This window comes from Elephantulus edwardii, unplaced genomic scaffold, assembly GCF_000299155.1.
Source record: "Elephantulus edwardii isolate Elephantulus edwardi_28Jun2011 unplaced genomic scaffold, EleEdw1.0 scaffold00033, whole genome shotgun sequence".
Lineage (NCBI taxonomy): Eukaryota > Metazoa > Chordata > Mammalia > Macroscelidea > Macroscelididae > Elephantulus > Elephantulus edwardii.
The window spans coordinates 4,012,080-4,022,102 of NW_006399783.1; the positions used below are offsets into that span (position 1 = coordinate 4,012,080).

General features: G+C 41.7%; 1 pseudogene; it reads right to left on the reverse strand.

The window, feature by feature from the left end:
- Positions 1-7,871: 7,871 nt before the first annotated feature.
- LOC102856693 lies at positions 7,872-9,014 on the reverse strand (annotated as a pseudogene).
- Positions 9,015-10,023: the final 1,009 nt, after the last annotated feature.

Consider the following 10,023-nt stretch of genomic DNA (forward strand, 5'->3'; position numbering starts at 1 on the left):
TGCTCCTTGGAGGCAAGGATTCTGAGACTTCATTTGACATATTTTGGTCATGTTGTAAGGAGGGACCAGTCCTTGGAGAAGGACATCATGTTTGGGAGGGTGGAGGGCAGGTGCAGGAGGGGAAGGCCCTCTGGGAGGTGGATTGATTCGGTGACTGGGGCAATCGGGATGAGTGTGTCAGAGACAGTGAGATTGGCACAGGATAGAGCAGAGTTTAGAGTTGTTGTACATAGGGTTGCTATGAGTCGCAAGCTACTAGACAGCACATAACAACAACAACAACAACAACCTCAACAAGATAAAGAAAAATCCACTTTTCAAGGTATCTGATACCACACAGTCTGACACACTACACACTAGACCACCAGAGCTCTTTAGGTATATAAAAGTTCTCAAATAAACATAATTGAGTTGAAGATTATTCTTGAACATAACAGACTGCCAAGAAAACAAATCAGCCTGTCTTGAAGAGGCTGAGAACAAGTCTTTCCTTGGAGACTAGGATTTTGAAGCTTTGCCTTACATACTTTGGGCATGTGGCCAGGAGAGATCGGTCCTTGGAGAAGGATATCATGCTTGGAAGGGTGGAGGGACAGTGCAGGAGAGGTAAACTTTGGATGAGATGGATTGATACAGTATCTGAGGCAATAGGAGTTGGTGTGTCAGAGTTAGTGAGACTGGCTCAAGACAGAAAAGGTGACTCAACAGCACATAACAACAACATACTATATTGGTTGGTTGGGGTTTGTTGTTGTTGTTTTGGGGTTTTTGTTTTTTTGTTTTGGGGTTTTTTTTAATTTAAGCCTCTTATTTAAAGTCAACAAGACCTCAGGAGGGCCTTTATATTTAAGTTGATTGTTACCATCTTTTGGAGAAACACTCTTTTAAGTGGTATAGCACTCTTCTGTCAATATGCTGTACTGAGGTAACCTGATGTTGCTGTGATGCCAAACCTTATGCCATTGGGGTGTCAAATGCCATAATAATTACCCATGGTGGACAGTGTTTGGTGGAGCTCCTAGTTTAAGACAAGTTTGGAAGCAGGAGTGACATCCACTTCCTAAATAACATGCCTCTGGAAGCTATGAACTTTGATAAATTTTCATAGTTAGAGAAAGGCGTCAGGCTTTTTATTCATAGGTTTGCTATGATTCATGCTCGAATCTAAGACAATTAACAACAGCATAACAGTTTTATTCTAATTGTTATACAGTATCTCAGAGTATAGATTTTTCTCCTTTTTTATCATTGACCATAAATGTAATTGGCAATCCACTTTCAGAAAACTTTTATGTGTGTTCATGACTTTGCTCTCTCTTACTGTATGAACTTTATTCTAATGCAAAGCTTCTGTGACATAAACATACATTGAATTTAAATGAGGTAAGTTAGAAAAATCCACATTACTGTCACTCATTTTTTATGACCTTGCTAATATACCCTACTTTGTTTTACACACCACACAAGAAGTTATGAAAGAAAATTTTGTCCTTTCTATTTTTATCTATACTTCTTATTTTAAAAAGAAAAAATATACAAATATTCTAGCAGGAAGTTTAAATATTATATTATTTTCATTTGCCACTGGATTTCCCTTTACTCTCTGTGCTTCTGGACAGCTGAACTATGGACAATGTGTTCTTGCCTCTCTTATTTGTTTTCATTCAACATGTTGGCTAGACTTCTCTTTTCTTCTTTTCCATTTCAGATTGTTTCTTTTTCATCTTCAGGAATCAACTAAGCTCTAAGTATCTTTGAAAACTTTTATTCGACCTATGGAGTCTGCTTTAGTTGCCTGTTTTTATCTTGTTATCAGGATTATAACAAATTAATGTAATGCCATCCTCTTAGTTTTTGTGGACTGTAAACTCCCACAGGCTTAGTACTTTATCTAAGATACACTTCTAAATCCATCTCTTAATGACCATTACCCATTGTCCTTGATACAACTCAGAAAGAGCAGAGTAGAGCTATACTCCATAGGGTTTCCAAGAATATATGGCTGGCTGCCAGATGTTTGTCTCTGAAACGACTAATGAATTTGAACCACACCTTTTCAATTAACACTTAAATGTTTTAGCTACTGCACAACACAATTCTCTTCCTAACTCTTAATCACTGCTTTGGAGTTTGAATGATCTCAATAGCTGACTCACCAGTGGCTTTTGAGAGGCTGTACTTAGTCCTAAGAGAAATTGCCCATCTTTCCTCTTGGGGGTGGCAGGTTTACTCACTCTGGTATATAACAACAGTGCCCCCCCTAACTCAGAGTTAGAAAATACTGGGTGTTTAACACAAAACCCCATTATAGCACAACTGCCTATGATTGGTCCACCAGAACTCCCTGAATAGAAAACTATCCAATAATGGTGAATGAACAAATGAATTACCATCTTCAATGGTAGACATTATTCCAAGATTTTGTCTGTAGAATTGTGAAAAGAGTTTAAGTAGCATAGAATTGGCTCTATCTGACTTCTACTGACGCTACAAAGGGAACTGTCCCCATCAACAACATCCGTGGAGCAAAATTAATTCCTATAAGGTGAGACATGTTGGTATAAGATCTCTTATGCGCCCACAAATATTTCTACTAATTCTAACATCAATCTTACTCCTCCACTGTCATGATTATGAGATTTATTAGAGAAGTTAATAAGTTGCAATTCAGACACACAGCAGGATATAATTACTCAGTACAGATACCTTGTCAAGCATAATTCCTCATTCCAGATTAACCTCATTGCTTAGGTCAGTGTTGCAAAGTTCCCTTAATTCTGCCAGATTCGACATCTTCCCTTAGTTCTCAAGCAAGCTTGATTGAAGGCCTCTGACTCTGGTTCTATGTGACAGTAAGTAGTCCCAAGTCAACTCTTTCTCTTTTTGGTCTCTCATTCTTTGGGTAAGGCTGCTGCTATTATTGATTCCAGTCTAGCTGGTATAGGAATCTCTAATACTAAAGGATACTCTGCTTCCTCTTTCTTACTGGTAGTGAGATTCTCAAATTTTTGCCACTGAACTTACTCAGCTTAAACCTAGTAGAATGGTGAGACTAGCCAATCGCCTTGTGGATAGACAACTACACTCAAAACGTGTGTTACCACCTAGCTATGTGGCAAAGCCTAAGACAATAGCTAGGAAAGTCATTTTGAAAAAATAAATCCTTGACATCACAAAATTCTTTCAGTATTGTACCTTGAAACTTTATTCGTTTTTTCAGCTCTTTCAATTTGAGAGATATAGAGCATTTTCTTCCCTTTGGATTTTCTAACTCTAGTTCTTTGCACATTTTGTTACGTGCAGAGGATTTGTTTACTTTGTCTCTTAAAGCTACCCTTTGAAATCTTTTGTTCAGCTCTTTTGTTTCAACATTCTTTCTCTTTGATTTGGTCTCTCTATATTCTAATGGGCTTTTCAGTCTCTTCTGACAACCATTTTGGTCTTTTCTTTGTTCTCTGTAATGAAACTTTGACACCATCCCACAACTCATCTAGACTTCAATCATGAGTGTACAATGCATCAAATATGTTCTTGAGATAATTTTTAAATTCTATTGTAATATACTTAAGGTTGTATTTTGGTTTTTGTAGACTTGTTAATTTTCTTCAAGTTCAGTTTGAAATTGCTTAAGATTAGTTGATGATCTATTCCACAATTAGTCAGTCTTGTTTTGAGATCCTCAATTTACTCTTTCCACAGTTGTAGTAGATCTGATTCCTGTGTAGCTCATGATATGAGGTCCATATATATAGTTGCTGTTTATGTTTTTATACAATGTATTTTTAATTAATAAAGCATTAATTGTACAAAATTCAATCATTTGATCTCCAGCCTCATTTCTGTCATCAACTCCATAGCTTCTAATTATCAGCCCTTCTTTGTTTCTGACTTTGCATTATATACTTCATACTTGACTATTTTTAATTTGAAAGAATGGAAAACTAATTCCAGGCTTCTGTTATAATGCTGAGAGATGTTATGGGGGAAACCTTGAAATATTCCTGCAAACTCAAAAGCAGATAGAAAAAGGTGATTCAAAAAACTATAGAAATTATCCAACAATTTTAAGAATATCACATGCAAGTAAAGTCATGTTGAAGATTAAAAAACACCAGAACAATGCATTTAAAAGGAACTGACAGAAATTCAAACTGAGTCAAAGAAATTGTGGCATGAAGGATACTATTGTTGATGCCAGATGCATCTTGACCGAGAGCAGAGAATACCAGAAAGATGTTTAGTTATGTTTCATTGACCTTGCAAAGTAACTTGATTGTGTTATTCTTAACAAATTATGGCTCCAATGAAGAATAATGGAAATCCCAAAGCACCTAATTGTGCTCATGTGAAACTTTTGGCCGGACAAAGAAACTGTTTCCTGAACAAAGCAAAGGAACATTGCATGGTTAAAATTAGGAAAGATGTGTCAGGGTTCCATTCTTTCTCCATACCTATGTAATTTGTATGTGGGCAAATAATTTAAAAGGTTTGACTATATAAATAAAAATGTGGCATCCAGATCAGTGGGAGACTCATGGATAAACTTCCTTATATGGATGACACAAGCTTACTTAGTGAAAGTGAAAAAGATCTGAAGCTCTTGCTGCAGAATATCATAGACTACAATCTTCAATACACATCAATATCTAAAGACAAACATTTTCACCAGTGGACCAATATGTAACATCATGACATATGGAAAATAGATTAAGTTGTGAAGGATTTCATTTTGATTAGATCCATAATGAGCACCCATGGTTACAGCACTCACAAAATTAAAAGACATGTTGTATTGAGGACATCTGCTGTTGAAGACCTCTCCAAAGTGGTAAGGAGCAGCCATAACAGTTTAAAGACAAAAGTTTTACTTGACTCTCTCAGGGAGGAGTGATAGGGAATGTCAAGGGACACACTGACAAAGGAAATTAATCAGAACTGGCTTTGACAAGCACTGTGGCATTTGGACAATTAAAACAGACATGGGGGGGGTAAAGAAGAATGAACTGGGGAGGAGGGTGGAGAAAACAGTGCAACAATGGATGAATGAAAGCCCAAAATCTCTGTAAATGTTCATTAAAACTAATAAAATTTAATTAAAAAAAAGTTCACTTGATTAAAGCCATGACCTTTTTCAGTCAACTCCTATGCATCTGAAAGTTGGATGGTGAATAAGGATTACAGAAGAAGAATCAATGCCTTTATGTCTTGGTGTTGGGGAAGAGTACTGAACATTCCATGGATGTAAAAAAGAACAATCATACTTTTGAAGAATTCTGTCTTGGTGCGTGGTGAAAATTGTTCTCACATTTTGTAAGCATGTTGTCTGAAGGGGCCAATCCTTAGAAAAGGACATCATCCTGGGACAGGCAGAGGGTCAGAGAAAGACAGAAAGACTCTTAACAAATTTATTGACAGAGTGACTGTAAAAATGAGTTCCAGCATATTAGCAGCTATGAGGATGGTACATCATAGGCCAAGACTCAGATCTGTTGTTCAGAGGGTCGCTGTGAATTGTAGACCACTACATGGCACCCAAAACCAACAAGAAGATAGATATTAGAGAGCTCTAGTGACTTAGTCTAAAAGACATTACCAACCCAAAGGGCACATCATTCTGGCTGTTCAAATACACCACTAGCCACTCAGAGAAAAGATGGACAATATTCTTCAGTGTGATTTATACCTCAGATACTTAGTGACATGTTAGCTATGATTCTATTATGTTGAACAGCAAGGAGAAGGTTGTTGTTGTTGTTGTTGTTATGTGCCGTCGAGTCATTTGCGACTCATAGTGACCCTATGTAAAACAGCCCTAAACCCCACTCTATCCTGTGCCAATCGCATTGCCTCTGACACACCCATCCCGATTACCCCAGTCACTGAATCAATCCACCTCATAGAGGGTCTCCCCCTCCTGCGCTGTCCCTCTACTCTACCCAGGATGATGTCCCTCTCCAAAAACTTGTCTCTCCTTGCAACATGTCCAAAGTATGTCAGACGAAGCCCCAGAATCCTTGCCTCCAAGGAGTAGCCTGGTTTAACCCTCTCTAGGATGAATCTGTTTGTTTCCTTGGCAATTCATGGTACATTCAATACTCTTCTCCAGCACCACAACTCAAAGGCATCACTTCTCCTTCTGTCCTCCCTAGTCATTGTCCAGCTCTCTGATGCATAACAAGTGATTGCAAAGACCATGGCCTGTATCAGGCGTACCTTCGTCTCCAAAGAGACACCGTTGCTCATGAGTACTTTAGAGAGGTCCCTAACAGCAAGACTCTCCCATCGCAATACATTTTTTTTTTTTAATTTCCTGGCTGCTGATACTAAAAGTGTTGATTGTGGAGCCGAGCAAACTGAAACTGTGAACAATCTCAATCTCCTCACTATCCATCCTGATGCTACCATTTGGTCCAGTGGTGAGAATCTTTGTCTTCTTGACATTGAGCCTCAGTCCATACTGAAGGCTGCAGTCCTTGACCCTCTGCATTAAGTGCGTGAGCTCCTCCTCAGATTCCGTGAGCAAGGTTGTGTCATCTGCATAATGTAGAATGTTGATAGATCTTCCACCAATCCTAACGCCACACGTCTCCTCAGAGAGCTCAGCTTCTCAGATAATCTGCTCTGCATACAGGTTGAAAAGGTATGGAGAAAGTAGATCATAATTTAATTTTTGCCCACTGTGAGATATTTTGAAAGTGGGACTTTGCTCTCATAATTGTATCTTCCTAGTAAATGTGTTCTCTTTCTATGATTTTCTTTTATTTTAACATGCTACTTCAATGAAATGTAACTTTTAAGTTTGAGGTACAAAAAGAAGTGAAGAAAATCTATAATTAATATAAACCTTAAGGTTTGTTTCTCAAAAAGGCAGGTAGGAACGAACCTGGTAGATAGTTGTTATGGGCCATTGAGTCAACTATGACTCATAGCAACACAATGAACAATAGCTCTGAACTCTGTCCTATCTTGAGCCAATCTCACTGTCTCTGACACACCTATCCTCATTGCCACAGTTTCTGTGGCAAATCATCTCATACAGGACCTTCCTCTCCTACACTAATCATCTACTGTTCCAGGCACGATGTCCTTCTCCAAGCACTGATCCTTCCTGGTGATATTCCCAAAGTCTGTGAGATGGAGCTTCACAATTCTTCTTTCTAAGTAGCAACCCTGTTTCGTCTTCTCCAGGACAGACCTGTTTGTTCTCTTGGCAGTCTATGGCATGTTCAATACTCTTCTCCAGAACCACAACTCAAAGGCATCAATTCTTCTGTCATCCTTAGTCATTGTCCATCTTTCAGATGTACAGCAAAAAATTGAGAAGAATATGACTTGGCTCACATGTGCTTTAGTCCTTAGACTGACATTATTGTTCCTTAGCACTCTGGAGAGGTCTCTGAGAGCAGACTTTCTTTCCCAAGGCTTATTTTTTTTTTTTTCCATCAGAAATCCTTTATTTAAAGATCATGGCTATTTACGAAATAGATGACTCAACAGTAGACCAACAGTGAACGGAGCTCAGTGACTGGAGCAGGTCCCTGGCGGGGGGACCCTCCACTACCCCTGGTTCACCTGGCAACCTCTGCTCCTCCCTGGACCCCCGGGCCTTTGGCATAATGCTGATTGGGGTGGGGTGGGGGGCTGCAGGCAATGAGGCCCCTTGACTCAAAGCAGACTTGGATGAGTGCTGTGGGGGAGAGAGGGTGCAGGAGAAGGGAGGGAGGGTGAGGTGTCTCCCATTCCCCCCACCAGCCCTAGGCTGGGGAGCAGCAAAGTGGAGAAGCCACGAACTGGGGAGATGGTATCTATTATTGTTTTCTGACAAGGGGAGCGCAGGGGCCTGCAGGCAGGCGGGCAGTAGCGGAGGCAGGTCACGCACTCATGTCCTTCTCATCTTCTGGCTTGGGGATGGCTTCCAGCAAGGGGTCCCCAGACCCTGCTTCTTCCTTTTCCTTGGCCTCGCTGGACTTGGAGTTGGGGACCCAGAGGCCAGAGTCTATGCAGCGCTGCATGTGGTACTTTGCATCGGTGGGGTCCATCTTGCTGATGGCGTCCTGCAGCATCTGCACATCTTTCACGTCAAAACATTTCTGGAGCTCCTCAGGGAGGGACTCGTAGACCTCCACGGAGTCAAGGCTGCCGGGGCCAAGCCTCTTCTTCCGCTCCTCCTCCTCGTACTCCTTCATGGCTTTCTCGATGCGCAGCTTGGCGCGGCCACGCACTCGCTCCTTGAAGGCCTCCAGCTCGTCGTTGAAGCCCTCCATGTACTGGCGGTCAGCTGTCTTAATCTGCGTGAAGAACTGCCGAAAGCAGGCGCGGGGGTCCACCTTGAGGCTCTTGGCCAGCTCCAAGATGAACTGCATGACGATGGTCTGGTGGGCCACCTGCTCCATGAGGGCGCATTTCTCCTCCACCTCCAGGTCAATGCACCAGATGACCAGGTAGTTGGCCGTCTCCTCGCACACCAGGTGGACGTTGTCCGACAGGTATTTCTGGCTGTCATCCCAGCGGCGGAGCATCCCAAAGTGCTTGATCTGCTTCTCATACTTCTCCACGAAGGTTTTGTGTTTCTGCTCCTTCACCTCCTCCGAGTCCTCCTCTGCCTGCTCTGGCTTGGTGTTGACCATCCTCTTGCTGAAGCTATCCTTGCTGAGCGTGTCCACGTTCCAGGGCATGCTCTTCTCCTTCTTACGCATCTCCTCCAGCTTCTGCTCCCAGCTCCTCTCCTCCTTGCGCAGCTGCTGTGCCTCGGCCTGCAGCCTCTCCAGCTCCGCCTGACTGCTGGCGCCCTCGGCCACCTCCAGCTCCTTCAGCTTGCGCTGACACTCGGCCACCTTACGCTTGCACTCTCGGCAGCCCCTGTCCAGCTCCTCCTTCTCCTTCTGGAACTGTTCCATGCGCTCCACGCGGGCCTGATGCCTCCAGCGGAAGAGGCTGGCTGTGTCGATGTTGGGGTGAGTCTCATCTTCATCATCCGACACTTCGATGTGGTCCCACACGCTGTAGTCAACCATCTTGCCTCAACGGCCCTGCCCGCTCCGGCTCCCGCAGCGGCGGCAGCGGTGGCGGCGGCGGCTGCGCTGGAAACTCGGCCCTTCCCAAGGCTTTTTATTTCATGACTACTAATGCCAAGAATGCAGATTGTGGACTGGAGCAAAATTAGTTTTAACAATTTCAATCTTTTTTTTTTTTCTCTCTGTAATAATGCCACCTATGGCCCAGTGGTAAAAATCTTTGTTTTCTTGATGTTGAGATACAATCAATATTGAAGATGGCAGTCTTTGATCTCCTGCAGCAAACAATTCTTGTCCTTCTTAGCTTTGGTGAACAGAGCTGTTTCATTTGCATAATGCAGGTGTTAATGAGTCTTCCTCCAATCATGATGCCACCTTCCTCTTCATAAAGTCCAATCTCCTAAATGAACTGTTCCAAATATAGATTGAAAAGGAATGAAGAAAGGACAGATCCCTGATAATGATCCTTTCTTGAGTTTGAATAATGTAGTATTTCCTTGTTCTCTTCTGACGACTGCTTTCTGATCTAAGTATAGGTTTTGCATGAGCACAATCAAGTATTCTGGAATTCTCATTCTTTCATTCTTCTCAATGTAGCCACTATTTGTTGGGTTCCACAGTCAAATGTCTGTTCATATTCAATAAAATAAAATACAAGTAGATAATTCTTCTGGTACTCTCTGCTTTTAGCCAAGATCCATCTAACCATGACAATGATCACAGCTTCTTCTAAATCCAGCTTGTATTTCTGTCTATGCTCTGTTCCGGTAGTTTTTATATAATAGTTTTGCAGTTAATATAGTTTAGTTTTAGTATATATTATATAGTGTTGTTGTTGTTGTTATGTGCCGTCGAGTCATTTGTGACTCAAAGCAACCCTATGCACAACAGCGTTAAACCCTGCTCTATCCTGTGCCAACCACACTGCCTCTGACACATCCATCCCGATTACCCCAGTCACCGAATCAATCCATCTCATAGAGGGTCTTCCCCTCCTGCGCCGACCCTC